Here is a 25,645-nt window from a genome sequence, read left to right on the forward strand (position 1 = left end):
TCACATCTCTTATTTACCATTCTCCTGACTAATCCTGCTGCACAATTGATCCATTATCCCACAGAGTGAGTGACTCACACAAACAGGGGCAGCAACCTGGATGAAATGTTCAGGCAAGGGCTGATTTCAAGGTTTTACTGCTAACATACAAAGCATTACATGGGCTTGCTCCTAACTATCTTTCCGATTTGGTTCTGCCGTACATACCTACACGTACGCTACGGTCACAAGACGCAGGCCTCCTAATTGTCCCTAGAAATTATTATTTGACCATGCTGGTCATTTATGAACCTTTTAACATCTTGGCCATGTTCTGTTATAATCTCCACCCGGCACAGCCAGAAGAGGACTGGCCACCCCTCATAGCCTGGTTCCTCTCTAGGTTTCTTCCTAGGTTTTGGCCTTTCTAGGGAGTTTTTCCTGGCCACCGTGCTTCTACACCTGCATTGCTTGCTATTTGGGGTTTTAGGCTGGGTTTCTGTCCAGCACTTTGATATATCAGCTGATGTAAGAAGGGCTATATAAATACATTTGAATTGATTTGATGAAATACCATTTCCTGCTTGTGCTCTGTGCTATGTCTCTTGTCTTTATTTACCTGGCTTGTGAAAAAACTGTGGAACACAGCACATCACAAGGTGGAGTGCAACTACACAGAGCGTACCTTGTGTTTAAGCAGCTAGAAAGTGATGGCTGTGGCCGGCCATTTTTCTTATTTCCCATCCCAGTGGACTAATTACCTAATTCTTCATACCCAGTCAGCTGCTGAGCACCATTTCCCCATTCTTAATCATAGTCTGGGTGAGGATAAAAACAAAGGGGAAGGGGGACATGGGTGGAGGGATACATAGTGACGCAAGGCTGACAGGCAGGAAGTCTTTTAGTGACTTAATTTAAAGGGGAAATGCACACTCGGATTTGGCCTCATTTTTGGCTTGCTCCTCAATAAATACTGGCAGCCATGACAGAAGCCAAATGTGAGTTGGCTTGGGTATGTGGTTTGATGTGGGTGTTTCTTGGGTGTGTTCTTGCCACCACCAAGACACACCCATCTGTCAGAACCTTGACCGCAGCTGTTTCCCCCCACTCAATCACAACAAACAAACCCCCTGCAGGTTGAGATCAATAACTACAGGCAGATGTATGGTGAGATGCCACAGGAAACTTTGAATAGGTCAGTAGCCTACAGAGTTATATGACAAATGCAATTGCTGAATTTGTGTAGATATTCTAAACTAAGTATTTTAATAACTTTTAAATGTAGTAACATGTTCATGTAGAATAAACAACCCTTTAAAAAATACCATAGAAGCAATGCACCTTTCACCTTTCATTCCTGTCACCATCGTTACGCGCACCATGGCCTCATGACACTCGTCTGGGCTCCTTCGCCTTTCTGATTACCTCCCCTATATCTGTCACTCCCTTTTCTTCTTTCCTCAGGTGTTATTGAATCTGTTTCTGTTTCATGTCTGTACACATTTCATGTTTCTTGTTTTGTTCCATGTTGACTCCCTGCGTACCCGTTACAATGGCATACAGAAGAACACCTCACCAAAGGGGAGCATCAAGGAGTATTTTTTTGTTTTTGTTTTGTTGATGCCGTCGGGTCTGGGTTTCGCTACCGGAGCTACTGGCGATGCCTCAGCTGGCTCGTCAGGTTTACAAGACTCGGTTGGCCCGTCAAGCATCCATGGTCGAAGCTACCGAGGACGCCTCAGCTAGCTCGTCAGGCTCCCATGCCTCAGCTGGTTCGTCAGGCTCCCATGCCTCAGATAGCTCGACAGGTTCGCAAGACTCGGTTGGATTGGCAGGCTCCCATGCCCCAGCCGGCTCATCAGGCTCCCATGCCTCAGCCGATTTGTCAGTCTCCCATGCCTCAGTGGGTTGGCAGGCTCCCATGCCTCAGCCGGTTTGTCAGGCTCCCATGCCTCAGCTAGCTCGACAGGTTCACAAGACTCGGTTGGATTGGCAGGCTCCCATGCCCCAGCCGGCTCATCAGGCTCCCATGCCTCAGCCGATTTGTCAGTCTCCCATGCCTCAGTGGGTTGGCAGGCTCCCATGCCTCAGCCGGTTTGTCAGGCTCCCATGCCTCAGCTAGCTCGACAGGTTCACAAGACTCGGTTGGATTGGCAGGCTCCCATGCCCCAGCCGGCTCATCAGGCTCCCATGTCTCAGCCGGTTCGTCAGGCTCCCATGCCTCCGCCGGTTTGTCAGGCTCCCATGCCTCCGCCGGTTTGTCAGGCTCCCATGCCTCAGCTGGCTTGACAGGTTCCTGCACCTCAGCAGAAGCGTTCGGCCCGCTCCTGGTCCCTGGGACGTTCCTCTGGTCAGCGTCCTTGCAGCTGGAGTCACGCGTCAGGGAGGGGGTACTGTCACGTATACTCCCTCATACACGTATACTCCCTCATACTCCCTCACTGTCACGTATAATCCCTCCCGCAGAACAAGAATAGACTGACGAGTTTCAGAAGAAAGTTATTTGTTTCTGGCTATTTTGAGCTTATAATCAAACCCACAAATGTTGATGCTCCAGATACACAACTAGTCTAAAGAAGGCCAGTTTTATCGCTTCTTTAATCAGGACAATAGTTGTCAGCTGTGCTAACATAATTGCAAAAGGGTTTTCTAATGATCAATTAGCCTTTTAAAATTATAAACTTGGATTAGCTAACACAATGTGCCATTGGAACACAGGAGGGATGGTTGCTGATAACGGGCCTCTGTACGCCTATGTAGATATTCCATTTAAAAATGGTCTGTTTCCAGCTACAATAGTCATTTACAACATTAACAATGTCTACACTGTATTTCTGATCAATTTGATGTTATTTTAATGGACAAAAAATGTAATTTTCTTTCAAAAACAAGAAAATTTCTAAGTGACCCCAAACTTTTGAACAGTAGTGTATGTTTCATGATTAACTGCTCATGGTGTGATTGTGGTAATGTACAGGAACTCAAGTCCTTTTGTTCACCTGACCTAAAACACCTTGCAATCAAATGCCGATCGCATTACCTCCCGAGAGAATTCTCTTCTGTCATTGTCACAGCTGTGTATATTCCCCTTCAAGCCGATACCAAAATGGCTCTCAGGGAATTACACTGGACTTTGTGCAAACTGGTAACCACATTTACTGTAGCTGGGGACTTTAATAAAGAAACCCTGAAGAAATCGCTACCACATCGCCTGTGCCACTCACGCATATGTAACTGTCGACCACAAGGCCCTCCCCTGCCCTCCCTTCGGCAAATAAGATCACTCCTCCATCCTGCTCCTTCCTTTCTACAGGCAGAAACTCAAACAGGAAGTACCCTTTTTAAGGACTGTTTAACGCTGGTCTGACCAATCGGAGTCAATGCTTCAAGATTATTTTGATCACGCGGACTGGGGTATGTTTCAGGTTGCCTCTGAGAACAACATTGAAGTATACACCGACACGGTGACTGAGTTCATCAGGAAGTGTACAGGGGATGTTGTTTCCACTGTGACGATTTAAACCTCTCCAAACCAAAAACTGTGTATAGATGGCAGCATTCGTACAAGATTGAAAACGCGAACAACTGCATTTAACCAGGGCAAGGTCACTGGGAATATGGTTCAGTACAAACAGTCCAGTTATGCCCTCCGTAAGGCAAACAAACAGGCAAAATGTCCGTACAGAGACAAAGTGGTGTCACAATTCAACGTCTCAGACATGATATGTGGTATGTGGCAGGGACTCCAGACCATCACGTATTATAAAGAGAAAAACCAACCACGTCCTGGACACTGAAGTCTTGCTCCTGTACAAGCTAAACACCTTCTTCGCCCACTTTGAGGGAACACAGTGCCGCCACGGCTCCTTTGGACTGTAAGCTCTCGTTCTTTCGTGGCCGACATAAGACATTTAAGCCCAGACTGCATCCCTAGCTGCGTCCTCAGAGCATGCACAGACCAGCTGGCTGGAGTGTTTACAGACATATTCAATCGCTCCCTATCCCAGTCTGTTGTCCCCACTTGCTTCAAGATGTCCAGCATTGTTCCTGTACCCAAGAAAGTTATGGTAAATTAACTAAATGGCTATCACCCCATAGCATTCACTTCTGTCATCGTGAAGTGCTTTGAGATGCTAGTTAAGGATCAACCTCCACCTTACCTGACACCCTAGACCTTCCTGCAATTTGCATATCACCCCAATTGATCCAAGGATGACGCAATCGCCATTGCGCTGCACACTTCCCTATCCCATCTGGACATGAGGAATACCGATGTATTCCAGCTCAGCCTTCAAAACCATAGTACCCTCCAAGTTCATCATTATGCTCGGGGCCCTGAGTCTGAACCTTTCCCTGTGCAACTGGGTCCTGGAATTCCTGATGGGTCGCCCCCAACACAGGGGCCGCACAATGGTTCCTACTCAGCCCCCTCCTGTACTCTCTATTCACCCATGACTGCGAGGCCACGCACATCTCCATCTCAATCATCAAATTTGCAGATCACACAACAATGCTAGGCCTGATTACTAACAACGATGAGACAGACTACGAGAGGATGTGAGGGCCTAGCCGGAATGGTGCCAGGAAAATAACCTCTCCCTCAACAAAATGAAGGAGCACAGGGAGCACACCCCCATCCTCAGGAGGCTGAAGAAATTTGGCTTGGCCCATAAGACCCTCACAAACGTTTACAAATACACCATTGAGAACATCCTGTATTATCGCCTGGTACGGTAACTGCACGGTCCACAAACGCAGGTATCTCCAGAGGTTGGTGCGATCTGCCCAACGCATCACTGGGTTCACATTGCCTGCCCTCCAGGACATCTACAGCACCTGGTGTCACAGGAAGGCCAAGAAGGTCATCAAGGACCTCAGCCACCCGGGCTCCCGGTGGACCATGGCCTTTGTGTGACAACACTTTTGGTGGCTTACCATGGTTCCGGATGTTGCCGCCTTTGTTCGCCGCCTGCACGGTCTGTGCACGGAACAAGACCCCTCAACAAGCTCCGGCTGGCCTCCTCCAACCTCTGCCCATCCCTCATCACCCCAGGTCTCACATCTCCCTGGACTTTGTCACGGGTCTCACCCCGTCTGATGGCAATACCGCCATCCTGACCGTGGTGGATCGCTTTTCCAAGGCCGCCCACTTCATTTCTCTCCCCAAGTTACCCTCTGCCAAGGAGGTGACCCAGCTCATGGTGCAACACGTCTTCCGGATCCACGGACTGCCCGTGGACATGGTCTCGTCCCGGTTCTGGAAGGCGTTCTGCACCCTCATTGGGTCATCAACCAGCCTGTCCTCCGGGTTCCACCCCCAGTCTAACGGCCAGTCGGAGCGAGCCAACCAGGACCTCGAGAACCACCCTGCGCTGCCTGGTCTCCGCCAACCCCACCACCTGGTGCCAGCAGCTGATGTGGGTGGAATACGCACGCAACACCCTTCCCTGCTCTGCCACGGGCCCTTTGAATGTTCCATGGGATATCAGCCCCCGCTCTTCCCCGAGCAGGAGGAGAGGTCGGCGTACCTTCTGCCCAGATGTTTGTCCGCCACTGTCATCGTACCTGGAGGAGAGCCCGGTCGGTCCTCCTCAAGACCACCTCTAGGTATCGCCGACAAGCGGATCACCATCGGACCCCGGTATCGTCTCGGGAAGAAGGTATGGCTATCCACCCGGGATCTGCCCCTCCAGGTGGAATCCCGCAAACTCTCCCCCCGGTTTATTGGCCCGTTTCCTATCTCTAAAATTATTAGTCCCTCTGCTGTTCGTCTTCTGTTGTCCCCCCCGCTAGAGACATCCTGAACCCAGCCCTCATCGTATACACTCCACCTTTCATGTGTGCCGTGTTAAACCCGTGACTCACAGCCCTTTGTCTTCTGTTTCCAGACCCACCCCTCCTCCCCGTGTCATCGATGGCCATCCGGCGTACATGGTGAGACGTTTCCTGAGTGTTCGACCACGGGGCTAGGGTTTCCAGTACCTGGTTGACTGGGAGGATTGGCCCGGAGGAGAGGTGCTGGGTCCCCTCTAGAGACATCCTGGACCCAGCCCTCATCGCCGACTTCCCCCGCCAGAACCCCGGTCAACCAGGTATGCGTCCAGGTAGGCCGCCAGGTGGCACCCCTAGAGGGGTGGTACTGTCCCACCCTGATCTGTTTCACTTGTCTTTGTCATTGTCTCCACCCCCCTCTAGGTGTCACCCATCTTGATTTCTGTTTGTCTGTTGCCAGTTCATCTTGTTTGTTCAAGTCAACCAACATTGAGCTCCTGCTCCTGCTTTTTCCAGTCTCTCTTTTCTCGCCCTCCTGGTTTTGACCCTTGCCTGTCCTGACTCCAAGCCCACCTGCCTGACTACTCTTCCTGCCCCTGAGCCTGCCTGCCGACCTGTATCTTTGCCCCCCTCTGGATTACTGACTCTGCCTTACCCTGACCCTGAGCCTGCCTGCCGACCTGTATCTTTGCCCCCCTCTGGATTACTGACTCTGCCTTACCCTGACCCTGAGCCTGCCTGCCGACCTGTATCTTTGCCCCCCTCTGGATTACTGACTCTGCCTTACCCTGACCCTGAGCCTGCCTGCCGACCTGTATCTTTGCCCCCCTCTGGATTACTGACTCTGCCTTACCCTGACCCTGAGCCTGCCTGCCGACCTGTATCTTTGCCCCCCTCTGGATTACTGACTCTGCCTTACCCTGACCCTGAGCCTGCCTGCCGCCCTGTATCTTTGCCCCCCTCTGGATTACTGACTCTGCCTTACCCTGACCCTGAGCCTGCCTGCCGCCCTGTATCTTTGCCCCCCTCTGGATTACTGACTCTGCCTTACCCTGACCCTGAGCCTGCCTGCCGACCTGTATCTTTGCCCCCCTCTGGATTACTGACTCTGCCTTACCCTGACCCTGAGCCTGCCTGCCGACCTGTATCTTTGCCCCCCTCTGGATTACTGACTCTGCCTTACCCTGACCCTGAGCCTGCCTGCCGACCTGTATCTTTGCCCCCCTCTGGATTACTGACTCTGCCTTACCCTGACCCTGAGCCTGCCTGCCGACCTGTATCTTTGCCCCCCTCTGGATTACTGACTCTGCCTTACCCTGACCCTGAGCCTGCCTGCCGACCTGTATCTTTGCCCCCCTCTGGATTACTGACTCTGCCTTACCCTGACCCTGAGCCTGCCTGCCGACCTGTATCTTTGCCCCCCTCTGGATTACTGACTCTGCCTTACCCTGACCCTGAGCCTGCCTGCCGACCTGTATCTTTGCCCCCCTCTGGATTACTGACTCTGCCTTACCCTGACCCTGAGCCTGCCTGCCGACCTGTATCTTTGCCCCCCTCTGGATTACTGACTCTGCCTTACCCTGACCCTGAGCCTGCCTGCCGACCTGTATCTTTGCCCCCCTCTGGATTACTGACTCTGCCTTACCCTGACCCTGAGCCTGCCTGCCGACCTGTATCTTTGCCCCCCTCTGGATTACTGACTCTGCCTTACCCTGACCCTGAGCCTGCCTGCCGACCTGTATCTTTGCCCCCCTCTGGATTACTGACTCTGCCTTACCCTGACCCTGAGCCTGCCTGCCGACCTGTATCTTTGCCCCCCTCTGGATTACTGACTCTGCCTTACCCTGACCCTGAGCCTGCCTGCCGACCTGTATCTTTGCCCCCCTCTGGATTACTGACTCTGCCTTACCCTGACCCTGAGCCTGCCTGCCGCCCGGTACCCTTGCCCCAGCTCTGGTTTACTGACCCCTGCCTGCCTTGACCTGTCTATTGTCTGCCTCTGTTGGATTATTAAACAATTGTTTATTCGACGTGGTCTGCATCTAGGTCTTACCTCCACACCTGATAGGTACTGTGTTGCATTGAAAGTGGCTAATATTGCCACAGAAAAGGGAAACGTTGATAGTGTTAACAGGAAAAACTCTAGAAAGGTAAATGCCATGCTTCTCTCCATGGACAGATAGTTATTTTTGTGCTTCTCTCCATGGACTGATCTTCTGTGCTTTGCACGTAGTCCCAGGGACTACTGCACACCACAGCTTAGAGGGAACATTGGTGATCACTGCCATAGAGCTTTGGCTGTTGCGGCATTGTCAATCAGTATTGGGCAGTGATTCTTTGAACATTTTGGGGGCGATGAAACAACAGAGCTCCATTCAATAAAGAGAAGTGAAGTGGACAGAGGGGCGATTTGCACATGGAGCTTGGCCAAAGGGGGCAAAAAAAAAATGTTTTGGTCTTAATTTAAGGTTAGGGTTAAGAATCATGGTTAGCAGTGGGGTTAACATTCGGGTTAGGTTTAGTCAGATTTTTACAACTTTTTGGCTGTGCCAGCTAGTGACCACTTTGCAGAGCTGCCTCCAGAACCAGAAAGTTCACGATGAAAAACGCTAACCTGCTTTTGACCATGGCCCATAGGACTGCAGACAGAGAATGGCTTATTATCAAGACCCCTGAGACAAAGGGGAATGATCCAACCTAGAGGGAAAGGGCCATAGAAAAACCTTGCATTGAACGTGACAATTTCCCTGTTTAGGCTGAGAAACTTTCTTGGCTCTAGGATAAATTGATCATTCAAAACATGTCACGTTTCAAGACTACATGGCATTATTAATATTGTTTCTACAGAGCTTCGTTGGTGCAATGGGACTAGCTTGAATAGGTTCAACTGCCCACAGGACTACACTTACACATTTACATATTTACACGTGTCGTCCTCCCACACAATACATACAGTCACACATCGGCACTGTTATTCCGCATATTTACACACTCCCTCTCTCTCCCTCTCTCTCTCTCTCTCTCTTTCTCTCACACAAACACACACAAATGTACAGGACCCCCCTCCCCTTTCACCCACAGGTGTAAGAATAGTCTGCGAGAGTGACACGCGAGCTTGATCACATAGTGTCCCACTGTGATTTACAGGTGAGTGGAGACCCGGTGAAGGGTGAAAGTCAGCCCGAAGACAGAAAAGACACGATGCCAGTGTTGCATTTATTTGCTTCTCTGTCGATGCTGAATGAATGCTTAGTAGAGACACAATTCTAAGCCTGGAGGCTCTTTCCTTAGCCGCAATGCCTATGGAGTCTGGCACCATAGCCGACATAATGCTTTGGAGATTAATGTGAGTCAATGAAAGGTAATAAGGCAACAGCATTATTATGACAACCTGGAATGTCTCAACATTAAATCAAGTTGTATGATGCCAGTCCAGTACAGTATAATGCTGATTTCAAAGCATGTGGAATTGAACGCTTATTGTAGGAGGTTAGAGACAATTACAGACAACTTTGATAGAAGTTTCTTCCTTTAAAAAACAGCCTTAGTATCACGTTCTGGTGAAGACCCAGATTACAGACAGTGCCGAAGTAACAAAAGTGTATTACTAGAACAGGGGGAAGGCGAAACGACAGGTCAAGGGCAGGCAGAGGTCAGTAATCCAGATCAGAGTCCAAAAGGTACAGAACAGCAGGTCATCTCAGGGTCAGGGCAGGCAGAGGTCAATAATCAAGTGTGGTGTTACAAGGTACAGAATGGCAGGCTCAGGGTCAGGGCAGGCAGAATGGGGAAGATGGATGACACCTGGAGGACGGTAGAGACAAACACAAAGACAGGAGAGACAGATCAGCGTGTGACACCTAGTTGGTGTAATTAGGACCCCCCCCACCGCAACCACATCTATGAAAGCATTATGTGCTGTATTTAATTGTCTTTCTTCCTTTGTTGTCATACTATTCTCATAGTAATGCTTTAGAATTCATTGAATTTAACCTGATTGTACAGTTCTTGGAAGTCCAGTTGCTCATTATGTTTTTAATGGGACTCAACTAACTATTAAAGATACAGCCATCCTCTTGCTTCAATACAGAGAGATGATGAGGAGACTGGAGTGATGGTAATGTTAGATGTGTAGTGTGTGTGTGTATGTGTTTGTTTGTTTGTTTGTTTGTTGGGATCCCCATTAGCTGTTACTCATGCAGCAGCTACTCTTCCTGGGGTCCAGTGTGTGTGTGTGTGTGTGTGTGTGTTTGTTAGGATCCCCATTAGCTGTTACTCATGCAGCAGCTACTCTTCCTGGGGTCCATTGTGTGTGTGTGTGTGTGTGTGTGTGTGTGTGTGTGTGTGTGTGTGTGTGTGTGTGTGTGTGTGTGTGTTTGTGTATGTGTGTGTGTGTGTGTGTGTGTGTGTGTGTGTGTGTGTGTCTACAACCCGTGGCCCCATAACCAACGGGTGAGGCTATTAAACCTGATCAATCCTCAGTTTTTAATGATGTCCCTGAGGTCTTGTATTGTTCTCACCATCCCTTCCTTCTTTGAATGTATACATTTTGTTACAGCACAGTGAAAAAGGCCACTATTAGTGTCATAAAAGAACACGTACAGTACCTCTATATGCTGATTTTTTCAAGCAGGCTGATACAGAAAGAATGTAATTCACAGCGTGCGCATCAGGGTTCATCCAGCACACACTGCACTCTGCACACTCCATATGATTGTAATTATGGCATACCTGTCATTGTTAGGCATTAAGAAGGTAGAAATGCGTGCCATGAACGGCATGACTGAGGCTGGAAATGATATGTGCATTTGTCATGCAATAAATAGAGGATCTTTCCTTCCAGCACTCAGAAAACACGATCAACAGGCCTCCCGGGTGGCGCAGTGGTTAAGGGCACTGTACTGCAGCGCCAGCTGTGCCATCAGAGTCCTGGGTTTGCGCCCAGGCTCTGTCGTAACCGGCCGCGACCGGGAGGTCCGTGGGGCGACGCACAATTGGCCTAGCGTCGCCCGGGTTAGAGAGGGCTTGGTCGGTAGGGGTGTCCTTGTCTCATCGCGCACCAGCGACTCCTGTGGCGGGCTGGGCGCAGTGTACGCTAGCCAAGGTGGCCAGGTGCACGGTGTTTCCTCCGGCGCATTGGTGCGGCTGGCTTCCGGGTTGGATGTGCGCTGTGTTAAAGAAGCAGCGGCTTGGTTGGTTGTGTATCGGAGGACGCATGACTTTCAACCTTCGTCTCTCCCGAGCCCGTACGGGAGTTGTAGCGATGAGACAAGATAGTAGCTACTACAACAATTGGATACTACGAAATTGGGGAGAAAAAGGGGTAAAATTCAAAAAAAAAAAAAAAAAGAAAACACGATCAACCAAAGTGCATTCGGAAAGTATTCAAACCCCTTGACTTTTTCCACATTTTGTTACATTACAGCCGTACTCTAAAATGGATTGAATTTGTTTTCCCCCCTCATCAACCTACACACAATACCCCATAATTAGAATTCCTCTGTGGAGATGGGAGAACCTTCCAGAAGGACAACCATCTCTGCAGCACTCCACAAATCAGACCTTTATGGTAGAGTGGCCAGACGGAAGCCACTCCTCAGTGAAAAGCACATGACAGCCTGCTTGGAGTTTACCAAAAGGCACTTTTGGTGAACAGGTCTGATGAAACCGAAATTGAATGCTTTGACCTGAAATCCAAGCGTCACGTCTGGAAGAAACCTGGCACCATCACTACGGTGGAGCGTGTTTGTGGCAGTATCATGCTGTGGGGCTGTGTTTCAGTGGCAGGGACTGGGAGACTAGTCAGGACCGAGGGAAAGATGAACAGAGCAAAGTACAGAGAGATCCTTGATAAAACAAAACCTGCTCCAGAGCGCTCAGGACCTCAGACTCGGGCAAAGGTTCCCCTTCCAACAGGACAATGACCCTAAGCACACAGCCAAGACAACGCAGGAGTGGCTTTGGGACAAGTCTCTGAATGTCCTTGAGTGGCCCAGCCAGAGGCCGGACTTGAACCCAATCTAACATCTCTGGAGAGACCTGAAAATAGCTGTGCAGCAACTCTCCCTATCCAACCCTGACAGGGCTTGGGATCTGCAGAGAATAGTGGGAGAAACTCCACAAATACAGGTGTGCCAAGCTTGTAGCGTCATACCCAAGAAGACTCGAGGCTGTAATCGCTGCCAAAGGTGCTTCAACAAAGTACTGAGTAAAGGGTCTGAAAACTTATGTACATTTTAATACATTTTTTGTCATTATGGGGTATTGTGTGTAGATTGATGAGGGGGGGGACGATTTAATCAATTTTAGAATTAGGCTGTAACGTAACAAAATGTGGGTCTGAATACTTTCCGAATGCACTGTAACATTTGTCATGCCACGAAAAGAGACACGGTTCTCAGAATCCGCATTTGACAAAACAGTTCCTCGAACTATGCATCTGTATTATTTTCACAAAGTACTGAGACAGCGGCTTTTTCCCGTGTGTACTTGGAAGGATGAATAGGACAATAATGAGTGTAGAGAACAAGTGTGACTGTGTGGGGAGAGTGTGTGAGCGATCTAGAGATTCTTAGATGAAAAGAGCGAGAGAAAGAGAGGAAAGAAAAGATAGGCTGGGACCTGCTGACGTAGCCTCCGCATATGTTCTGTCTAGAGACTCTGTGTGCGTGTGCTTGTGTGTGTGTGCGTGTGTGTGTGCGTGCGATGTGTGTGACAATAAATGACCTCAAAGCCCACACTATGGGCCCCAAGGAGACGTATGCTGTATGCATGGACGATTTAATAAGCAGCTAGTAAGCAGCAGAGGACAGAAGGGTTGACCAGAGGGTGTGTGCGTGCGTGTATCTCTGTCTTTGTGTGCCTGTGTTGTGTGTCATTGTGTGCCAACAGTATGTGTTTACAGCCACATTAATTTATATTCAGAAGACATTTGTTTGTTTGTGTGGCCCGTGGTTGAGTTGAGGGGATGTCACCAAGTCCTTTTTATATCTGTCACCCTTTCCCTGATGCCTGTTTCTTCACCAGGTCCCTTTTAATTTGATGCCCCTAAGAGACTCTTCCAGAAGACCTCACTGAAAGTGCTCAGTAATGTAAAAACCCTGGGGTTATCCCAACAGGGCTGGCTCTTCTCCCTTCATCCATCCTTCTTCTCAAACAGGGCAGTAAACATTACAGGAACCTGCATAAGATGTAAAACTGAGACTTATTGGCAGTATTGACAATACGTTAAAATGACGGACCTCTTTAGGTTGTGTGGTTCCGGCTACTTCTCATAATTGAATTCCAAATGGTGGTTTCGGGCTGGAAGAGACACAGAGGGGAAGATCAGTTCTGTTCTGAATTTAGAGAAGTATGTTGTGCTGTATTGGCCATAGACATTATTACAGTGGACTATATTACGACATTTATGAAATAGAATACAGGTCAAAGTTATAGACTGCCATTTGACATTTGGAGGGCATGGAACTATAAGGTTCTATCTGCATTTTTTATTATGATTATTTATTATTATTGACATAGCCTTGTTCTGTTCAATGTTGTCTACCTAGAAAGTACTAGAAATACCCCAATTCATGTTAAGTTAAAAATAATACAAAATCGAAATTGCCGACACCATTCAAACCAACGAGGGTTCGGAACGTTGAAGCCAATTATCTCAGAATCGTCTTTTTATAGTCCCCAGCTCTCAATATGTGTATGTGAGTGTGTGTCAGTCTGTAGGGGTGTACGCATTTTTGGGTAATTTTATTTTATTTTCTGCTCTTGGTTTTACTTAATCAAGCCAGTCAAGTGGCTGCATACTAAAAGCTATATTACCATTTCTTGGAATGAAAGTGAACGTGGCTGAAGTACTAAATGCATAAGTAGGAGGAGCGGGAGGTGGATTACCAATAATATTTCACCATTAAAGTGGGAATTCCAAAACTTTTGGCCCCTGGGGTCTGGAAGAAAGGACAAAGTGAAAAGCTATGAAGCTGACACCGACTTCAATTATGGCATTGCAGCTTCCAGAGACAGCCCACTCCTTAGACTTCAGCCCGGCCCGGATACAATGGACTCCTATCTCTCTTATAGAAAAAAAGACATAAAAACACAACCGTGACCTCTGCATTTCCCTCTGAGAGAATAATCACAGACGTTTTGAAGTATAAAGGACATTTCTGTAGTGGAAATGAAAGGTCCCTTTGAGAATTTCTAGTGGGGACATATTTTACGTTACTTTTTGGCAACATCTCCCCCTTTTACCACCCTAAAAGTATTTTATTGCTAATTTGAGCGGTAACTGCCTGGTGGAAACAATAACTACAGATATTACAAAAAAAGTGTTAACATTACAATGAGAGAGTACTTAAACTTCCATCTGTGTATGATTCGTCATCTGGACCCGGGCCCAGTGCTGGTGATGGTGATGTTGTTAAAAGCCTGACAAAAGCTTTTTGTTCCAGCATTATGATACATTCACAGCTGAATGTTTCCATTCCAATTAGGCACTGATTGCCTTATTACCCAGCATTATGGGAAATAGAGGAGCCAAGCGAGAGGCGAGGATGGCTGTCAGCCTATACTGAGAGAGAGAGAGAGAGAGAGAGAGAGAGAGAGAGAGAGAGAGAGAGAGAGAGAGAGAGAGAGAGAGAGAGAGAGAGAGAGAGAGAGAGAGAGAGAGAGAGAGAGAGAGAGAGAGAGAGAGAGACGCTGCAGAGCAAGTCTTCTTTTTAAGAACATTTGAACCTTTATTTAACTAGGCAAGTCTTCTTTTTAAGAACATTTGAACCTTTATTTAACTAGGCAAATCTTCTTTTTAAAAACATTTGAACCTTTATTTAACTAGGCAAATCTTCTTTTTAAAAACATTTGAACCTTTATTTAACTAGGCAAGTCTTCTTTTTAAAAACATTTGAACCTTTATTTAACTAGGCAAGTCTTCTTTTTAAAACATTTTAACCTTTATTTAATTAGGCAAGTCTTCTTTGCGCATATAGACTACATGACCAAAAGTATGTGGACAACTGCTCGTCGGACATCTCATTACAAAATCATGGGCATTAATTTGGAGTTGGTCCCCCCTTTGCTACTATAACAGCATTCACTCTTCTGGGAAGGCTTTACACTACATGTTGGAACATTGCTGCGGGGACTTGCTTCCATTCAGCCACAAGATTACTAGTGAGGTTGGGCACTGATGTTGGGTGATTAGGCCAGGCTCGCAGCTGCCGTTCCAATTCATTCCAAAGGTGTTTGATGGGGTTGAGGAGTCTTCCCCAAACTGTTGTCACAAAGTTGGAAGCACAGAATCGCCGAGAATGTCATAGTATGCTGTAGCTTTAAGGTTTTCCCTTCACTGGAATTAAGGGACCTAGCCCAAACCATGAAAAACAGCACCAGACCATTATTCCTCCACTATGTATTCGGGCAAGTAGCGTTCGTTCTCCTGGCATCCACTAAACAAGATTCGTCCGTCGTACTGCCAGATGGTGAAGTGTGATTCATCACTCCAGAGAACATGTTTCCACTGCTCCAGAGTCCAAGGGCAGCGAGCTTTCCACCACTCCAGCCGACGCTTGGCATTGCACATGGTGATCTTAGGCTCATGTGAAGCTGCTTGGCCATGGAAACCCATTTGATGCCGGTTGCATGTTGAATGTCACTGAGCTCTTCAGTAATGCCATTCTACTGCCAATGTTTGTCTATGAAGATTGCATGGCCATATGCTCGATTTTATACACCTGTCAGCAACGGGTGTGGCTCAAATAGCCGAATCCAATCATTTGAAGGGGTGTCCACATGCTTTTGTAAATATAGTGTATGTTTGTATGTGGTTGGGTGTGTTTAACAGGAGGTTGGTGGCACCTTAATTGTGGAGGACAGGCTCGTGGTAATGGCTGCAGTGGAATAAGTGGAATGGTATCAAATATATCAAACATAAGGTTTCCATATGTTTGATGACATTCTGTTCGCTCTGTTCCAGCTATTATTTTGAGCCGTCCTCCCCTCAGCAGCCTCCACTGGTGTGCGTGTATGTGCGCGTTTTCAGCACATGTGTGTCTGTGGCTGGGTGTGATTGTGCTGTGTCTCCTTGTTAATGGGATTACATGGAGTGTTCTGTTCTAGACAATAGATCCTTCATGGATCAGTTGAAAATGGGTTTTATGAGGGCCATGACTGTGGCCACTTCCTTTTACTGCGTATTTTAGGAGGCTATTAGCCCCTCTCCCTCCCATTCCTGCTTCCTCTGAGTGTATGCCTGAGCCGGATGTCTCCCACTCTGACATTGTCTGCTTCAAAATACCTATGTGTTCTCTCTTTATATCCCCCATAAAAGATACAGGGAACAAATATGCTCGAGACACCTTTCCCTTTTCCTCTTACCATTAACCATCTCTTACCATCAAGTCTCTGTCTGTCTGTCTGTCTGTCTGTCTGTCTGTCTGTCTGTCTGTCTGTCTGTCTGTCTGTCTGTCTGTCTGTCTGTCTGTCTGTCTGTCTGTCTGTCTCTCTCTCTCTGTCTGTCTGTCTGTCTGTCTGTCTGTCTGTCTGTCTGTCTGTCTCTCTGTCTGTCTGTCTGTCTGTCTGTCTGTCTGTCTGTCTGTCTGTCTGTCTGTCTGTCTGTCTGTCTGTCTGTCTGTCTGTGTGTGTTTATGCATCAGAGTGTGACTCTGTTCATATTAAAAAGGTATGGGAGGGATTGAGGACATAGATCCCCCCCCCTCCTTCTCTATCCTCCTTTCTCATAGCTTCCTTCAAGTGTAACGCTCTTGCTTTGTTCTTCCCCATCCTTACATCTTCCTCTACCTTCACCCTTTCTCCAACCCTCATCTCTCCCTCCTCCTTTATCACCATTCCCTTGTCCTCTCCTTCTGTTCTCCATAATCCACTACACCATTGTCCTCTCTTTCCTACTCTCCTATTCTCTTTCACCTTCACCAACCATCTCTCCTTTCCTTCCCTCCTCACCCGCCTCCTCCTTTCCACAGGTGGTCAAATAGGGACTTCTCTCTCTGGTTGATCAGAGCCAGCTGAACCCACTAACGTGCCCCTGCCTCCCCCCCAGACCCCATCTCCCCTGCTGGGCTGAGTGCTGTCTGGCCTGTCTTTAATCCCCTGACTGCTCCAAGTCTGCTCTCACCTGTCCCATGTGTGTTGTGCTGATGGCCTGCTTCCCCCTGATACCTGATAGGAACATCACTCATCAGTACCAGAAGGGATTTCAAACAGAGACTACTCCTTCAAAGGCTTTAACACACCTTTAAGTAAACAGTAAAGGGCTCAGGTGTGGATATAAGGTTAAGGCTAGAACAATCCGTTTTAGATGTAATTTAGTTATTCATTTTGCACTGTACAAGTAAACACCCGCCACCAGCTCAAGCGTTCAAACGACACCTCAGTGGAAACAGTTGCAATACGGCTGCAATATAAAAAACATAGTTTTTTAAGGATGAGATATCACAGAAATCTTCTGTGTGCCTTTCTTGTAGTCGTTTTACTGTCTCAGAATAAATGTCAGTCACCAGGTGAAAGGAAATCAGGGCTGTGTGTGCTCCATCCTTCTCTGCTGAAGGGCCCTCTGAAGAACATCAAACCCATTCAGAGAAATACTGTAGAAAAGGTCCAGGAGGGATTGTTACCATAACATGACCATCATCATCCTAATTGCTGTTGTCTTTGTTGTTAAACACTGGGAGATCTGTACGCACACCGAGAGTGCTCACCGTTTGAAAGCAAAGCAGTTTAGATAAGCAAGGAGCTTTTCCCGAGTGAATGTCATGTCTAATGCTGTTATGCACTGAATGTCCGAATGTGGAAAAACAGCTACAATTTAGAGAGAGGGTGGGTGCATGTTTAAGTAGTGTGTGTGTGTGTGTGTGTGTGTGTGTGTGTGTGTGTGTGTGTGTGTGTGTGTGTGTGTGTGTGTGCGTGCGTGTGTGTGTGCGTGCGTGCGTGCGTGTGACCTTTTATAAATCATTCCCTTTCCAGGGTTATTTATTCTGTCTGAGATGATTGAATTGGTGAGAAGTGAGCTTGACAGGTTAAAAGCAGTCTATCCACCTCCTCCCCCTCCCTCTCTCTCTCTCTCTCGCTCTCTTTCTCCTTCTTTATTTTCAGTCTGCTCTTAGTCGGCTCATATTAGGAGAGCCGTTGTGTGAAGATCAAAACTCTCACCAAGGAGCTTTATATTCAATCAACTTTTACCAGACACTATTGTCAGGAACAATGACAAATGGCAGCCTATTGTAAAACAGCATGATTTCCTCCATCTGAGCAGTGTGCGGTCTTCACTTGACTTCACTTTACAGGCTAGACTAAAGTGATTCCTTATTATACCACCACGGCACTTCACGTAAGTGATGTAACACTTCCTGATAGGAGTGCGAGGAGAAGTTTGCGAAGGGGGAGAGAAATACAGGAACAGAGAGGGAGATATAGAGTGGGGCAGAGGGAAGGATGAAAGAGGGGAAGAAATAGGGGAGAGAGGGGGACCAAAAGAGGGGTGACATAGAAATAGTTTGAGAGAGAGTGACAGCGACAGCGAGAGAGAGAGAGAGACAGCGAGGGAGGGTGATATAGGGAGGGGTATAGAGAGATGAGCAAGCAGGCTAACAGAGGGCTATGGTATCAGCAGAGTGCCTGACAGTCCTTAGCTTTAATTAAAGAGGAATTACATTAATAAGCCTGGCTCTGGCCTGCCACTGGAGGAATTCATTACATTTAGACTGTTTGCAAATACCACCTGATCTAACATATGTTAAAAGAGGACAGGCTGTCCCCAACCAGCTCTAGGCCTATAAACACTCACTAAAGAGTTTGCTACCAATCATAAATGCTGCATAGCTGTGCTCAGGATAAATTAAGTCAATCTACTGCAATTGCCCTCCTAGCTGGAGTCTACCAGCAGAATACCACCCTGCATCCCAATGCTGTCTTGTCTCTGAAGCTAAGCTAATCTTTATATATTTAGATATAAGGCTATATGGCAGTCTTACTACCCCTTCATCGCCCATCAAGAAGTGTTGATGTTCTTCTTGTGTAACTTCCAGGTCAAGCCTGCATCCCACATGGCACCCTGTTCCCTATATAGTGCACTGCTTTTGGTCAAAAGTAGTGCACTACATAGGGAATAGGGGGCCATTTTGGACGTCCCCAAGGTCTAAGCCTCAATTGACCTCAGTGATCCATGACTTCATTTCAACACCTAGATCACTTCTGTGCAGATGACCATCTCCTTGAATGCAGTGTTTTTTAAAGGTTTTTAAGTCAAAGAGAAAGGAGTTGATTTAACTGGTTTCGTAATTGCTTCTTGGTGGCAAGCCTAGAGGCCTGGCATGTGAGTCTAGGGTATGTAGTGTAGGGGTACTCAACTGTGAGCCCCAAATACTTCTGATTTGATTTTCTCTCTGGAAGTTAATAAGTGATTGATTGACATCACTGATTAGCCAGTGAGTAGTGCTGAGCGATTAATGCTTTTTGAGGTCGGTTCGGTTTCGTTTCGATTATTTTTTTAAAAATTATCACGAGTTTCTAAAATTAAACAAATTATGACATTACAATGATTTTAGAGCTTTTTAATGGAAATTCCAAAGCCCAAAATAGTAAACATTAAATTGCCCAATTTTTTTTTTTTAAATGGTCTCTGTCAGGTCCACATTGGGTAGACATCAATAGGAAATTACTTTGAAATATTACAATATTTCAGTTGTATATATTACTTCGTTTTATTTGACGACTTTATTATGTTTCATTCCTTATTAAAGTCATCATCTCATCTCTGTTCAGGCAGTAGCAGTCAGCCAGCCAGTTGTCTATGTTCTACCCATACTGTACTGTCTGTAGTCATCCTATATAGCTAGCCTGCCTCAGTATGCTGCAGAGCTGTCTGACAAAATCATTGTACTAGTTATTCTAGTTAGATAAGGCATACTTTCACAAACTGTCTCTGTCCGTGTCGTCGTTGTGTGGTGTAGGCTACATTTTCTCTCTCTCCGGGTGTATGTAACCTAACGTACTGTATCAGGCGTAAAAGTGTATCCGTCCAGAGATCTGAATATAATGAAGAGATGTTCATGTCTCCACCCTAACAATAGATGTCGTTGTCCCAAAGGCTGGGAGGAAGACGACACGCTTAGGTCCACAATAAGCCCATACAAAAGCATTGGGGTTATTTTGGACAGATTTTGGGAGAGTGAAACCTCTTGCTTCGTCCTCATTCTGTCGGGGACAGAAAAAAACAGGTGCAATGGATTATGGTCGTTGCAGTTAATAAACATGTTTCTGAGCTGAACTGGGCTGAATATTTGCTTAATGAAAACTCCCTTCAGCCCAGCGTCCCACATAGTTCTTGACTTGATTTCTCTCCTGTTGTGAATTATTTGATTTATTTCTAGAGAAATTGCATGTTGGGCTCCCAAAAAAAATCTAACTAAATGGAACCGACTTCCGTCAATTAGTTGTTTAATTAATAACTTATTAAAAAATATGTTTATGTTGCTTTATCGCTTAGTACTACCAGACCGTCCACTCACCGGGTGTCCCAGGACTGAATCAACCTCTGATTAGAGAAGAATAATTAAAAGCAGAACTATTTCTCACCTCGAGGACCGGATTACAGAAAAGGGGGTGTAATATACTGTATTTGTGCAATAGTGCAACTCCTTGCCCTACCACAGAGACCCTGTTGTTTATCGGCCGGGACAGTATAAGATAAATCTCCTATATGTGTAACTATGTACAGTCGTGGCCAAAAGTTTTGAGAATGACACAAATATTAATTTCCACAAACTTTGCTGCTTCAGTGTCTTTAGATATTTTTTTGTCAGATGTTACTATGGAATACTGAAGTATAAATACAAGCACTTCATAAGTGTCAAAGGCTTTTATTGACAATTACATGAAGTTGATGCAGAGTCGATATTTGCAGTGTTGACCCTTCTTTTTCAAGACCTCTGCAATCCGCCCTGGCATGCTGTCAATTAACTTCTAAGCCACATCCTGACTGATGGCAGCCCATTCTTGCATAATCAACACTTGGAGTTTGTCAGAATTTCTGTGTTTTTGTTTGTCCACCCGCCTCTTGAGGATTGACCACAAGTTCTCAATGGGATTAAGGTCCAGGGAGTTTCCTTGCCATGGACCCAAAATATCGATGTTTAGTTCCCCGAGCCACTTAGTTATCACTTTTTGCATTATGGTAAGGTGCTCCATCATGCTGGAAAAAGCATTGTTCATCACTAAACTGTTCCTGGATGGTTGGGAGAAGTTGTTCTCGGAAATGACTTTACCCCAGTTCTCAGCAGTCCAATCCCTGTACCTTTTGCAGAATATCAGTCTGTCCCTGATGTTTTTCCTGGAGAGAAGTGGCTTCTTTGCTGCCCTTCTTGACACCGAGCCATCCTCCAAAAGTCTTCGCCTCACTGTGCGGGCAGATGCACTCACACCTGCCTGCTGCCATTCCTGAGCAAGCTCTGTACTGGTGGTGCCCCGATCCCGCAGCCGAATCAACTTGGTGGTCCTGGCGCTTGCTGGACTTTCTTGGGCGCCCTGAAGCCTTCTTCACAACAATTGAACCTCTCTCCTTGAAGTTCTTGATTTTCCGAAAAATTGTTGATTTAGATGCAATCTTACTGGCAGCAATATTTTTTGCCTGTGAAGCCCTTTTTTGTGCAAAGCAATGATGACGGCACGTGTTTCCTTGCAGGTAACCTGACAGAGGAAGAACAATGATTCCAAGCACCACCCTCCTATTGAAGCTTCCAGTCTGTTATTCAAACTCAATCAGCAAGACAGAGTGATCTCCAGCCTTATCCTCGTCAACACTCACACCTGTGTTAACGAGAGAATCACTGACATGAAGTCAGCTGGTCCATTTGTGGCAGGGCTGAAATGCAGTGGAAAAGTTTTTGGGGGACTCAGTTCATTTGCATGGCAAAGAGGGACTTTGCAATTAATGGCAATTCATCTGACCACTCTTCATAACATTCTGGAGTATATGCACATTGCCATCATACAAACTGAGGCAGCAGACTTTGTGAAAATATTTGTGTCATTCTCAGAACTTTTGGCCACGACTGTATATATCATGGAGTAGTGAGTTCCATGGTCCATTTAGGGCAGCCTGTAACCATCCCCCGCCCCACCCGTTCTGTCCATTAGCCCTCTTCCAAACAATTGTAATATTGACAAACCCATAAAGAGGTGCTTGTGCCTGTCAATCGCTCCTCCAGGTCAATCCATTTAGCTGTGAGTGATGTGAACGTACAAGCAACCCCTCCCCCATCGTGGCAACTATTAAAACGGATCAGGTTTGACAGCACACTAACAAAATGGCCCGATGTTTGTGTGTTTGTGTGCGTGTGTGCCACAGGAGATCGGTGGCACAATAATTGGGGAGAATGGGCTCATGGTAGGGTGTTTGATGCCATTCCATTTGCTCCGTTTCGGCCATTATCATGATTCGTTCTACCCTCAGCAGCCTCCACTGGTGTGTGCACGTGCATGTGTCATTACTTGTGTGTGTGTGCTTAATGCTTACTGTGTGCTATTATGAGTGGGTGTGTGTTTGTGTTCGTGGCAGCCTACACACTGGTATTATATGAAAAAGTTGAAGCGCTGTCCACGTGCACCACTGAGTCGCCAGTTGGACAGGATCCCCTGGAACAGAAGACCTCTCTCTCTCTCTGCCTCTCTCTCTCTCTGTCGGTCTCTCTCTCTCCGCATCTCTCTTTATGTCTCTCTGCGTCACTCTCTCCTCCCCGGGCTTTTGTTTCTGTATTCCATCCCTGTGTTCACCCTGCATCAGCCACACATGCCTAGACAAAGAGCTGTGACACACACCTGCTCCTGTGTCTCTCGCTGCCATGTTTGATTGCTCAAAGAGCAGCCCAGCCTACGATATAATTATCTAATCAGCTAGCAGCAGCGTGGTATGATTGCATTCCCAATCAGTTAACCCTCTCCCTCTCTCTGATGCACTGATGAGTATACGACCAACGCGAGAAATGGAATGTGTTGTCATGGATTGTGTTTTCTTGTCTCCGGGATTGGATTGGTCTTTTTACTGATATAATTACTAAAGTAAACAGACGCTAAGAACACAGACAGAAAAACATGTTATCGCTGCGAGACTTGAATGGGATTGGATCATATTTGGACCACTGTACTGTTGGACGGTTATGACTTTGGGGAAATAAACTGTTGGCAGGATTGATATCTGCAGGTGAAATGGCAGGTGTTGTTTTTACTCAAAAATAGAAGTCAAAATATGCTCCCCCAACACTGGCACAGAGATCACAGTCATCCTCATACATCCGAGAGAGAGAGAGAGGAAACAAAAACCAAGAGGGACAGCTGGAAACGGTTAGAAGAGCAGGAGAGACAGAGAAAGAGAGAAGACGCATTGAAAACTAACCTTTTCAGCAAGCTTGGTAGTGACACCCTCATCTCTTTGAGACTGAACCAGAATGAAGTATGGACAACAAAAAAAAAGAAAGCGAGAGGGAAGGAAAAGAAAAAGGGTGAAGATACTTGATTATTTAGGAAGACTTAACCATGCGTGTCCTGTCTAGCCATACAGCGTTCACGGCATGTAAGCATGAGTAATTAATCTGCCTACATAGTTTAAACAGAGACAGGTACTTAGCCCACAACTCAAGGACAGAAGGCTTGCTGGGGGAAAGGGTCATAAGCAAAGTTTTCAGCAGACCGAGGTTAGCTAACCTTTGGCGTTTTATTCAGAATCACTCAAACGTGTGAGAGATTATTCCTCTCCATTAAACGCTGGCGGACGCTGAGTAGGTTGAAAGTGGTCGCTCATTAAAACCCACTTCATATGAAGAATGAAGGCTGGAGGTCCGATATGTAACCATTAACTAAACATCTTTACAGTCTACTCTGACTCATTAAATTCTGTTAGCCATGCCACTGATCTATGGGTCCGTGTCAAATCTTCCATCTTTGTTTCCTGCCCAATTGGAGACCGGTATCGCGCCTGTATGGACATAATCTGTCCAATGGTGAAAGGGCAGGTGATAACAGTCATAGATGGAGGTGTGAATTGTTTAACCGTGCCAGAGATCAGTTCTGCCTGGGTTAGGATGACAAGACCTTCCATCACTCAACTGACAAGTGTGCAGTTTGTCTCTATTGCAACACGCACATAAAACGCACGGGAACACACACTCATTAAAAACAAATGTGTGATGTGCCAGAGGTGGGTGGGAGAAGTGTAGCAGTGTTGACCCCCTGTTATAGATGAAGATGGCAGCAGTGAGTCACAGGATAGGATGAAAGAACTAGTCTGCAGATCAGCGCAACACACGGACAGACACACACACACACACACCATGAGTCATGATGGAGAGGATTAACAGAGGAACTGGTGTAATTTGAATTGCATATATGCATCTCTATTGATAGAAGTGGGTGGTTAAAACTTTTGTAAATATCCCTTCGGAGTCTCAAAGAGATGGATTCATTTTTTTCCCCCGTTAGTGCTGTTGTGCTGTGGAAGTGTTCCAGGAGGAACTAGAGCTGTGAATGTCTTATCTATGAAACAATCCAAAAATAATCCAGGACCAATTTTGAAAATCAAGTAATAGGCCATCGACCGGGAAGATATTGGTTATTTAATTTGATTGGCAAGGAGCTCTATTCATCGAAAACGACAAGCTGATTCACTCACTGATTGGAAGAATAATCAGCTTCTAAGAAGCCTGAAACATTGCCAATGTCCTGATGCACTTCAACCATTCTAGTAATGATATACTAAACAAATTGCAACATGCAACAATTTCAAAGATTTTACTGAGTTACGGTTCATATAAGGAAATCAGTCAATTCACGACTGGGCAAGGGCGCAGCCATGGGTGGGCCTGGGAGGGCATAGGCCCACCCACTTGGGAGCCAGGCCCACCCACTGGGGAGCCAGGGCCAGCCAATCAGAATAGATTTTTCTCCACAAAAGGGCTTTATTACAGACAGAAATATGCCTCAGCACCCCCTCAGATGATCCCACAGGTGAAGAAACCGGATGTGGAGTTCCTGGGCTGGCGTGGTTACACGTGGTTTGTCGTTGTGAGGCGTATTCTCACAATTCTCTAAAACGATTTTGGAGGCAGCAGAGAAACGGTAGAGAAACGAACATTCAAATCTCTGGCAACAGCTCTGGTGGACATTCCTGCAGTCAGCATGCCAACTGAACGCTTCCTCAAAACATCTGTGGTATTGTGTTTTGTGACAAAACTGCACATTTTACAGTGGCCTTGTATTGTTCCCAGCACAAGGTGCACCTGTGTAACAATCATGTTGTTTATTCAGCTTCTTGATATGCTACACCTGTCAGGTGGATGGGTTATCTTTTTTTGTTTAGTATATTCTATTCTCACTGCTCCCATCACAGTGCTTCAGAATCTGGCTGTGGTGACATTTGGCTGCCTGTGCTAATGCTGTCTCTATGGGAGTGTCTGGGTGGGTAATGAGAGCTATTTATCTGACAGAGCACAGCCTGCTGTCCTGATGGGGCCCTGTGATGAGAGAGCATCATCAGACTAGGAATAAGAGGAGCCTGTAATTTCCTATTTGTTTGATAGCTAAAGTGCCAATGGAGTGAATTGCCATCGCACGTCTCACATTTTCTTGACAATATCTCCTCTAATGCTCTCTGTTACAATAGAGTATTGGCATTGATCTGTCTATGAAAAAACAGTGGCACTCTCTGGAGGTCATTCTCCCCTGTGTTGTCTGGTGGTCAACGCTGTGATTCAAGTAGAATCTTTGACTGACATAAGTAGGTAATAAATTGGGGTAGTTACATTTCACATAAATGCCAGCCTTTGTCCCTTGGGTTACAGTACATTGCTTTGAATGACTATTCATGTAATTTCAGAGAGCCTTTCGACCAAGCTGC

The 25,645-nt window shown here is 46.5% G+C and overlaps 1 protein-coding gene across 1 annotated transcript in view; it reads left to right on the top strand.

Annotated features, from left to right (window-relative positions):
• Nucleotides 1-25,645, top strand: part of LOC139392792 (pyridine nucleotide-disulphide oxidoreductase domain 1) — a 783,634-nt gene that overhangs the window by 427,726 nt on the left and 330,263 nt on the right. The window lies entirely within an intron of this gene.

Source organism: Oncorhynchus clarkii, chromosome 33 (genome assembly GCF_045791955.1).
Source record: "Oncorhynchus clarkii lewisi isolate Uvic-CL-2024 chromosome 33, UVic_Ocla_1.0, whole genome shotgun sequence".
NCBI classification, from domain to species: domain Eukaryota; kingdom Metazoa; phylum Chordata; class Actinopteri; order Salmoniformes; family Salmonidae; genus Oncorhynchus; species Oncorhynchus clarkii.